Source organism: Ptychodera flava, chromosome 1, assembly GCF_041260155.1.
Source record: "Ptychodera flava strain L36383 chromosome 1, AS_Pfla_20210202, whole genome shotgun sequence".
Classification (NCBI taxonomy): Eukaryota; Metazoa; Hemichordata; class Enteropneusta; family Ptychoderidae; genus Ptychodera; species Ptychodera flava.
In genome coordinates this window covers 45,161,932-45,172,660 of record NC_091928.1, presented here as the reverse complement: position 1 = coordinate 45,172,660, position 10,729 = coordinate 45,161,932, and positions in this window count along the sequence as shown.

Here is a 10,729-nt window from a genome sequence, read left to right as displayed (position 1 = left end):
AAATTTGCAACATAATTGCGCGCGCTGACGACTACGGCGAGACGAAAAGAGAAGTTGAAGTAGACAACATTTATGAAAATGAATTTCATAACAATTATCTATGGACATCGCAAGTACATGTTCATTTTCACAAGGAAGACACAACTTTGTTACTTTGACAATTATATGTTAGAGACTGGACAGAAATTACAGGGAGGGCCGGGTTTTTTTCTAAAATGACGCTACGCGAAAATAGTGACCCTTCAAAACAAAAGACCCTCCTCAATCACTTTTAGTCCGTGGGCTAGAGGGGGTCTACGTGCATCCCCCCACAGGAGAACAAACCTGTATTTTTCAGAAGCCTTGGGATCCCTAGAATACGAAATGGAATTTTAACAGAAAAAAATATAGGGATGGAATAGCTGTTATGATCATGTTCTGAAGGGTACCTCAAAATCATCATTTTCCAACCCAAATGCATTTTCGTCAAATCTGTCTTCTTGTAAGTCATGTGCTGAGCTTATTTTTTTAACATAACCTCACTTGTTTGGTATTATTAGAAAGCCCATACCCCAAAATTTAACATTGCAAATTACAGTAAATCTCAAATTCTACCAATTCTTTAGCTTGGCATAATAAAAAATGCAATGCTTTGAATGAAATCTGTTTTATTTGATACAGGGACATGTCAGAAATATGAAATAGACTTTTAACAGACAAAATATTGGGACTCTACAGCTGTAATAGTCACAGTTACAGATTTGCATATTTTGAAGAGTACCGCAAAATCACAGTTACAGATTTGCATGCATTTTTGTTATATCTGTCTTCTTATAAGTCATCTGCTGAGCTTGGTTTTGAATACAATCTCATGTGTTGGGTATCATTAGCAAGATAATTCACTAATCTTTAAAATGACATATTGTAACATGCAATATCTAGTATATTTTTCATGAAATATGACCAAAATTTACCCCATACCCCAAAGTTTACTTTGAAAATTGCAGTCAAAGCTAAAATCAAATTCTACAAATTTTTTAGCTAGACATATAAATCTGTCAGTTTTTGAGATTAAATCTGTCAGTTTTTGAGATTAAATCTGTTTTATTTGGTACAGGGACATGTCAGAAATATGAAGACTTTTAACATAAAAAATATTGGAACTCTACAGCTGTAACAGTCATATTTTGAAGGGACAGCAAAACCACAGTGTTGCAGATTTGCGTGCATTTTTGTTAAACTTGTCTTCATATAGGTCATCTGCTGAGCTTGATTTTGAATATAACCTCATTTGTTAGGTATCATTAGCAAGATAATTTACTAATCTTTAAAATGACATACTGTTACATGCAATATCTTGTATAGTATTCATGATATATAACCAAAACTTACCCCATACCCAAAAGTTTACATTGAAAATTGCAGTCATAGCTAAAATCAAATTCTACCATTTTTTAACCTAGACATATAAAATCTGTCAGTTTTTGCTATTGAATCTGTTTAATGTGGTACAGGGACATGTTAGAAATATCAAATAGACTTTTAACAGAAAAAATATTGGGACTCTACAACTGTAATAGTCATATTTTGAAGGCTACCGCAAACCACAGTGTTGCAGATTTGCATGCATTTTTGTTATATCTGTCTTCTTATAAGTCATCTGCTGAGGTTGGTTTTGAATATAACCTCATTGGTTAGGTATCATTATTAAGATAATTTACTAATCTTCAAAATGACATACTGTAACATGCAATATCTTGTATAGTATTGATGATGTATGACCAAAACGTACCCCATACCCCAAAGTTTACATTGAAAATTGCCGTCATAGCTAAAACCAAATTATACAAATTTTTTAGCTAGACAGAAAAAATCTGGCCGTTTTTGCTATTAAATCTGTTTTATTTGGTACAGGGACATGTCAGAAATATGAAATAGACTTTTAACAGAAACACTAATGGGATTCTATAGCTTTAACCGGCATATTCTGCGGGGTACTGCAAAATCACAGCAGTGCAGACCCATATGCGTTTTTGTTAATGTTGCCCATTGTAGATCATCTGCTGAGCTTATTTCATTACATACCATGTTTATTTGGTACCTTTGAAAAGGCAATTTAGTACTTTTTAAAATGACATATTGTTATATGCTATATATTAGTTATCATTTAATATTACGAAAACACACCCCATACCACAAAGTTAATTTCGAAAATTACTTTCGTAGCTATCGTCAAATTCTACCAATTTTCTAGCTAGACATAACAAATAAGACAATGCTTCATATGAAATCTTTTTATTTGCTACTGGGGAATGTCAGAAATATGAAATAGACTTTTAACAGAAAATATATTGGGACTCTACAGCTGTAACAGTCATATTTTGAAGGGTATCGCAAAATCACAGTATTGCCAACTCGCATGCTTTTTTATTAAATCTGTCTTCTTATAAGTCATCTGCTGAGCTTGATTTTTGACAAAACCTGGCTTGTTAGGTATCAATAAAAAGGTAATTTACTAGTTTTTTAAAATGACATATTGTAATATGCAATATCTTGTTTAGGTTTCACGAAATAGGACCAAAGCTTACCCCATACCCCAAGGTTTATATAGCAAATTACTGCAAATCAGAAACTCTACCATTTTTACAATTTATTAACTTTGTATACAAAAGGCATTGCTTGTATGCAATCTATGAATTCTGTGTTTTTGTTAAAAAAGTATGTCACAAATATGAAATTAACTTTTAACAGGAATATCATGATTTGGATCATATTTGGAAGGGTACCCAGGTATCAGGGCAAATTTGCCGAAACACACACCTTTGACATATATTGGTTCCCCCTCCAAAAATGATCCAAATGGCTACAAAATTGTATCATCTTCCCGTTAAAAGTTAATTTTATACTGGTGACATACTTTTGTAACAAATAAATCAGATTTCATACAAGAATTGCCTTTTGTATTATGTGTAGCAAAAAATGGTAGAATTTAAGATAAGCCGTAATTTGCGATTTGAACTTTTGGGTATGGGGTAAAGTTTGACCATATTTCAGAAAAACTATGGAGGACATTGCATATTACAATATGTCATCTTAAAGAAGAATAAATTGCCCTACTAATGATACCTATAACAAGCCAGGTTGTGTTACAAAATAAGCTCAGCAGGTGACTTACAAGAAGAAGAATTTAACAAAACAGGTGCCAGTCAGTGGTACCGCGATTTTGCATTTCCCTCAAAACATGGCTGTTACAACTATACAATCCAAATATTTTTTCTGTTAAAAGTCTATTTCACATATCTGACATGACCAAGTACCAAATACAATACCAAAAGAGAGCACTTTTTATCATGTCTAGCTAAAAATTCGCAGAATTTGATCACGTTTAGCTATGACAGTACTCTATATAAACCTTGGTGTATGGGTTAAGTTTCGGTCATATTCAATGAAAACTGTACAAGATATTGCCTGTTACAATTATCATTGTAAATACAAGTTCATTACCTTTCCAATGATACTAAACAAGCCAGGTTATAATCAATAACAGGCTCAGCAGACGACTTATAAGAAGACAGATTTAACAAAAACGAATGCGAATCAGGAATATTGAGATTTTGCTGTACCCTTAAAAATACAGCTGTTACAGCTATAGAATCCCAATATTTTTTCTGTTTAAAGTCTATTTCATATTCTTAATATGTGTCAGTACCAAATAAAACATATTTCATACAAAATATTGCCCCATTTTTATATAGGTGAAAAATTGGTAGAATTTTACATTAGCTATGAAAGTAGTTTTCGATGTCAACTTTGGGGTATGGGGTAAGTTTTGGTCACATTTCATAAAAACTGTAGAAGATATTGCATAGTACAATATGTTATCTTAAAGAGAAATAAATTTTCGTTCTAATGATACCTAACAAATGTGGTTATATTCAAAAACAGGCTCAGCAGATGACCTATAGGAAGACAGCTTTAACAAAAATGCATGCAAATCTGCAACACCGTGATTTTGCTGTACCCTTCAAAATATGACTGTTACAGCTGTAGAGTCTCAATATTTTTCTGTTAAAAGTCTATTTGACATTTTTGACATGTCCCTGTACCAAATAAAACAGATTTAATAGCAAAAACGGCCAGATTTTTTGTGTCTAGCTAAAAAAATTGTAGAATTTGGTTTTAGATTTGACTGCAATTTTCAATGCAAACTTTGGGGTATGGGGTAAGTTTTGGTCATATATCATGAAAAGTATACAAGATATTGCATGTTACAGTATGTCATTTTAAAGATTAGTAAATTATCTTTCTAATGATACCTAATAAGTGATGTTATATTCAAAAACAAGCTCAGCAGATGACTTATAGGAAGACAGGTTTAACAAAAATGCATGCAAATCTGCAACACCGTGATTTTGCTGTACCCTTCAAAATATGACTGTTACAGCTGTAGAGTCTCAATATATTTTCTGTTAAAAGTCTATTTGATATTTCTGACATGTCCCTGTACCATATAAAACAGATTTAATAGCAAAAACGGCCAGATTTTTTGTGTCTAGCTAAAAAAAATTGTAGAATTTGGATTTTGGCCATGACGGCAATTTTCAATGTAAACTTTGGGGTATGGGGTAAGTTTTGGTCATATATCATGCTATACAAGATATTGCATGTTACAATATGTCATTCTAAAGATTAGTAAATTATTTTGCTAATGATACCCAACAAGTGAGGTTATATTCAAAAACAGGCTCAGCAGATGACCTATAGGAAGACAGGTTTAACAAAAATGCATGCAAATCCGCAATGCTGTGATTTTGCAATACCCTTCAAAATATGACTGTTACAGCTGTAGAGTCCCAATATTTTTTATGTTAAAACTCTGTTTCATATTTCTGACATGTCCTTATACCAAATAAAACAGATTTAATCGCAAAATGGCCAGACTTTTTGTGTCTACCTCAAACATTTGTAGAATTTGATTTTAGCTATGATTGCAATTTTCAATGTAAATTTTGGGGTATGGGGTAAGTTTTGGTCATATTTCATGAAAAATATACTAGATATTGCATGTTACAATATGTCATTTTAAAGATTAGTGAATTATCTTGCTGATGATACCCAACACATGAGATTGTATTCAAAATCAAGCTCAGCAGATGACTTATAAGAAGACAGATATAACAAACATGCATGCAAATCTGTAACTGTGATTTTGCGAGACCCTTCAAAATATGACTGTTCCATATTTCTGACATTCCCCCGTACCAAATAAAAAGATTTCATATAAAGCATTGCCTTATTTGTTATGTCTAGCTAGAAAATTGGTAGAATTTGACGATAGCTACGAAAGTAATTTTCGATATAAACGTTGTGGTATGGGGTAAGTTTTCGTCATATTCCATGAAAACTATATAAGATATGTTATATAGCAATATTTCATTTTAATGATTAATAAATTAGCTTTTAAATGGTATCAAATAAACATGGTTATGTAATAAAATAAGCGCAACAGATGACCTACAATGGGACAAAGTTAACAAAACACATATGAGTCTGCACTGCTGTGATTTTGCAGTACTCCACAGAATATGCCTGTTACAGCCATAGAATCGCAATATTTTTTCTGTTAAAAGTCTATTTCATATTTCTTACATGTTCCTGTACCAAATGAAATAGAGTTAATAGCAAAAACGGCCAGATTTTTTGCAAGCTAAAAGAATGGTAGAATTTGGTTTTAGCGATGACTGAAATTTTCAATGTAAACTTTGGGGTATGGGGTAAGTTTGGGTTATATATCATGAAAACTATAGAAGATATTGCATGTTACAATATGTCATTCTAAAGATTAGTAAATTATCTTTATAATGATACCTAACAAGCCAGGTTATATTCAACAACAAGCTCAGCAGATAACTTATAAGAAGACAGTTTTAACAAAAATGCATGCAAATCTGCAACACTGTGATTTCGCGGTACCCTTCAAAATATGACTGTTACAGCTGTAGATTCCCAATATTTTTTCTGTTAAAAGTCTATTTCATAATTCTGACATGTCCCTGTACCAAATAAAATAGATTTAATAGCAAAAACGGCCAGATTTTTTGTGTCAAGCTAAAAGAATGGTAGAATTTGGTTTTAGCGATGACTGAAATTTTCAATGTAAACTTTGGGGTATGGGGTAAGTTTGGGTTATATATCATGAAAACTATAGAAGATATTGCATGTTACAATATGTCATTCTAAAGATTAGTAAATTATCTTTCTAATGATACCTAACAAGTCAGGTTATATTCAACAACAAGCTCAGCAGATAACTTATAAGAAGACAGTTTTAACAAAAAAGCATGCAAATCTGCAACACTATGATTTTGCGGTACCCTTCAAAATATGACTGTTACAGATGTAGATTCCCAATATTTTTTCTGTTAAAAGTCTATTTCATAATTCTGACATGTCCCTGTATCAAATAAAACAGATTTCAGACAAATCATTGCATTTTTTATTATGCCTAGCTAAAAAATTGGTAGAATTTGAGATTTTCTGTAATTTGTAATGTTAAATTTTGGGGTAAGGGGTAAGTTTCGGTTATATTTGACAAAAACTGTAGAAGACATTGCATAATGCAATATGTCATCTTAAAGAAGAATAAATTCCCTTTCTAATGATACCAAACAAGTGAGGTTATGTTCAAAAATGAGCTCAGCACATGACTTACAAGAAGACAGATTTGACGAAAATGCATTTGGCTTGGAAAATCGTGATTTTGCGGTACCCCTCAAAACATGACCATAACAGCTATTGCGTCCCTATATTTTTTCTGTTAAAATTCCATTTCGTATTCTAGGGATCCCAAGGGTTCTGAAAAATACAGGTTTGTTATCCTGTGGGGGGGGGGGGTGCACGTAGACCCCCTCTAGCCCACGGACTATATCCTGTTGGGGGATGCACGTTGACCCCCTCTAGCCCACGGCCTATTTATGCAAAGTTCAAGCAATTTGATGACAAAAGATCACGTTCAACAATAAACAATTCAATTATCAACTGTTTGAAGTACAATTGGCCATTCAAATTCAAAAGGGACAACGTAATGCATGAATTTATAGCAAACTATTTATCACCGAACTGTATTTTTAAGCGAACTTTGTACTCCATGATGAACTCGGCTTCGCTATAATCACATCATGTGATGCAAGACTTAATTTGCTTTCCTCCATTTATAATATGCATGGACCGAAATAGCTCTGCGTGCGTAGCAGGGCTGTGACGTGTTACGGGCGTTAAAAGCCGTATAACGCCGGTAACACACAGCCCTGCCACGCAGAGCTTTGGCCGAAGAGGTACACTCGGATATTACACTCACAGTACACTACTAGCTGTAGCTCTGCATAGCAGGGCAGTGTGTTACCGGCGTTATACGGCTTGCTACCGTATAACGCACAGCCCTGCCATGCAGAGCTAACTACACTGCTATATATCCGGGCTATATATACACTACGCATTCAATTCCTCTTTGCAACACAACAAACACAATCTTGGTGTTCGACGAAAAATTTAGTGTTCCAATCGTTCTTACATTTAAAAAATATAATCAGTATGTACATAAATTGGCTGAACAAAAACGAATGTAGACTTCATTTTGTTGTGCCTTGCGATATTCAATGCTTGCTCAACAAATTTTGTCCATTAGGGACGTTCAGTTATTATGGCCGGGGTTGGGCCGGCAAATTCTTCCTGCGCATCAGTCAAAATAAGTGAACCCCCTACCCATTGTACCAAAAAATTGATGACCCCCCCCCCCCTTTCAAGATGACAAAAATTTCTTGACCCCCCCCCCCCCCCCCCCATTGCTTGAGTAAAGTTGCACACACAAACACCTCGGGGGTATGGAGCGATAGAATCCACTAAAAAAGAGCTTAGATTTTTTCAAATGACCTTCCTTACAAACTCAAAAGGTGTTGATGCTCAGATTTCCCCTTCTGACTTGCTTATAATTTTGAAATTACCCCTCAAAGGGGTTGGACAGAAATAACTGGTGGAACGCAATATTTTTGCGCAAGCGTGTGTGTACAAAATTTTGATATTTGGATTTAATTAAAAATCAGCTGTTGATAATGTTGATTCACTATACATGGTATACATATATTTTCTCATACATGTATGAGAAATCTATGTAGTACTTTTTCAATGCAAAACTATATCTATGCATTTATAGATATTTGATAATTTACATAAATGTACTTGAATGAAATAGGGTTGTTACAACTGGCATGTGGACAAAAAATTGACCTTAGAATTTCACCAAAAATGTTCATCCACTATACATAGGAGTCAATGATAAAGTTGTGAATAATTTTTTTCCATGAAAAACTTGGTATACTTGTGCATATACAGACGTTCAATAATTAACATAATTGTACTTGATTAGAATATGATGGTATTATGCGTACAAGAAATCTGATTATGGAATTTCACTGAAACTGTTCATCCACTATACATGGGAGTCTATGAGGTAAGTATGAATAATTTTTTTCCAATACAAAAATAGGTAACCAATGTATTTATGTACTCTCGATTATTGATATCAATGTACTAGATTAGATTAGGGTGGTAACAAATGGATTTGTTTGCCAGAAATTGATTTTGGAATTATACCAAAATGTAGATTCACTGTACATGGGAGTCTATGAGGAAAATATGAATAATTTTTTTCCAATACAAAACTATCAAAATCTGTGTATTTAGAGACATTTGATAATTCATTTTAAAGTACTTAGTTAGCCTAGGATGGTTAAAGGTTGATATATGTGCAAGAAATTGGATTTTGGAATTTCACCGAAATGTTGATGCACTATACATTGGAGTCTATGAAAAAACTAGGAATAATTTTTTTACAATGCTAAACTAAATTCATTTGTGCTTTTATAGGTGTTTGATAATTGATACAAATGTACTTGCTTCAGATAGGGTATTTAAAAGTTCAGATGTGGACAAATTATGATATTGGAATTTCACCTAAAAGTATTATTTAACTTTCCATGGTACTAGTAGTCTCAGTACAGGTTAAATAATTTCCCTGACAAAACTTGCTATATCTCTAATATGTAAGTAATAGGAATTGTTCATTGCCCTCAGTTCAATGAGCTTGATTTACAATAAGACAAGCCTCAGAGTTGTCAAGTCAAGATGTTCATGTGACAGATAATTATACTTTTGTTCAGATTTACAGGTGAATAACTGCAGATGATGAAATCATGCAACGAATCATTTTATCTCCCAGAATATTTATGAACACTGAAACTGCTTTTTGATGGGACGGATACTTATGAAAATTAAGTGACCCCCCCCCTCTGAGCTGTTTGAAAAACACATGACCCCCCCCCCTTTGCAGTTTTCAAATTTGAGGTGACCCCCCCCCCCCCTGGATTTTGCCGGCCCATCCCCGGCCATAATAACTGAATGCTTCCATTTACCACGCTCGGAGAACCATATGAAGGGGTCGTTGGAACTGCGCCTGTGCGACTCTAATCCATGCACGGTATCTCGATCAACATAGCTGCAACATTAAATTTTACGACATGTTTACATGTCTTAACTTTCAGCAATCACCAATGTTTCTTGGCTACAGTGTTTACATTGGTCGCATGGGTCCAATACGACCTTTGAGCGCAGTTCCTACGATCCAACAAAGCATTTTCAGCTGCATTTTCAAATTCTGCAGAGACAGAAATCAGCAGTTTCCCAAATTCGAAATCGTCACTTGCAGCGCTCGCCTGTGCCTTGATGAGGGCGAAACCAGAATGAGCAAGGGGGGGGGGGAGAGGAGGGGCTGTGTCGATTGTGTAACATACAATCAAGGAAAAGTCAACTTACTATTTGTCACTCAAAAATTAATAGGAAAGCAGCCCATCGCGCAACCTCATTAATTTTACAGCCTGATGCTGTTAAGTGTTTGAATGATATCCATGACAAATATGTTGTCGTCTCTGCTGATAAAGCTGCCAATAACATTGCATTTGTCTGTAAGAAGTATTATTTTGAATTTCTTATAGACGAACTTGGTACTAAGACCTCCACCAACTCCACTTACAGACAATCAATGTTCAACAAATCTGTTATTTTGGCAAACCATAAGTCATTCATATATATTTCAACAAAGGATGACCATAATAAGTTGCCTAGCTTATACTGCATACCAAAGCTCCACAAAACAACTTACAAAGCTAGATTATCGTAGGATCTTCAAAATGTTCAACAACAGAGTTATTGAAGCTTTAAGATAATGACTTCTGTTCTTTGTACTGTTAAACGGGGACTTCAAGCATACTGTAATGTGTCTTTTCTCGGAATGGTATAAATCAAATGTGGATAAAAAATTCGAAGGATTCGACTTTTGGAAAATTTGAAATCAAGATGTGTTTCAAAAATAACGTCTATTAAAACTTTCGATTTTTCCACATTGTATACCACAATACCACATGATAAATTGAAAGAACGCTTAAAAAACATCATCAACCAAGGATTTTTCTACAAAAACGGTTCACGCCGTTACAAATATGTGGTATTAGGGTATAATTCTACATATTTTGTTTAAAATATTATTAACGCTAAAGTGTTTATATCGAGAAAGAAATCAGTACGCTTGATTTCCTCATTGACAACATATTTGTTGAATTTGGAGGACACATTTTCCAACAGTGTATAGGAATTCCTATGGGCACTAACTGTGCTCCCTTGCTTGCCGACTTATTTCTGT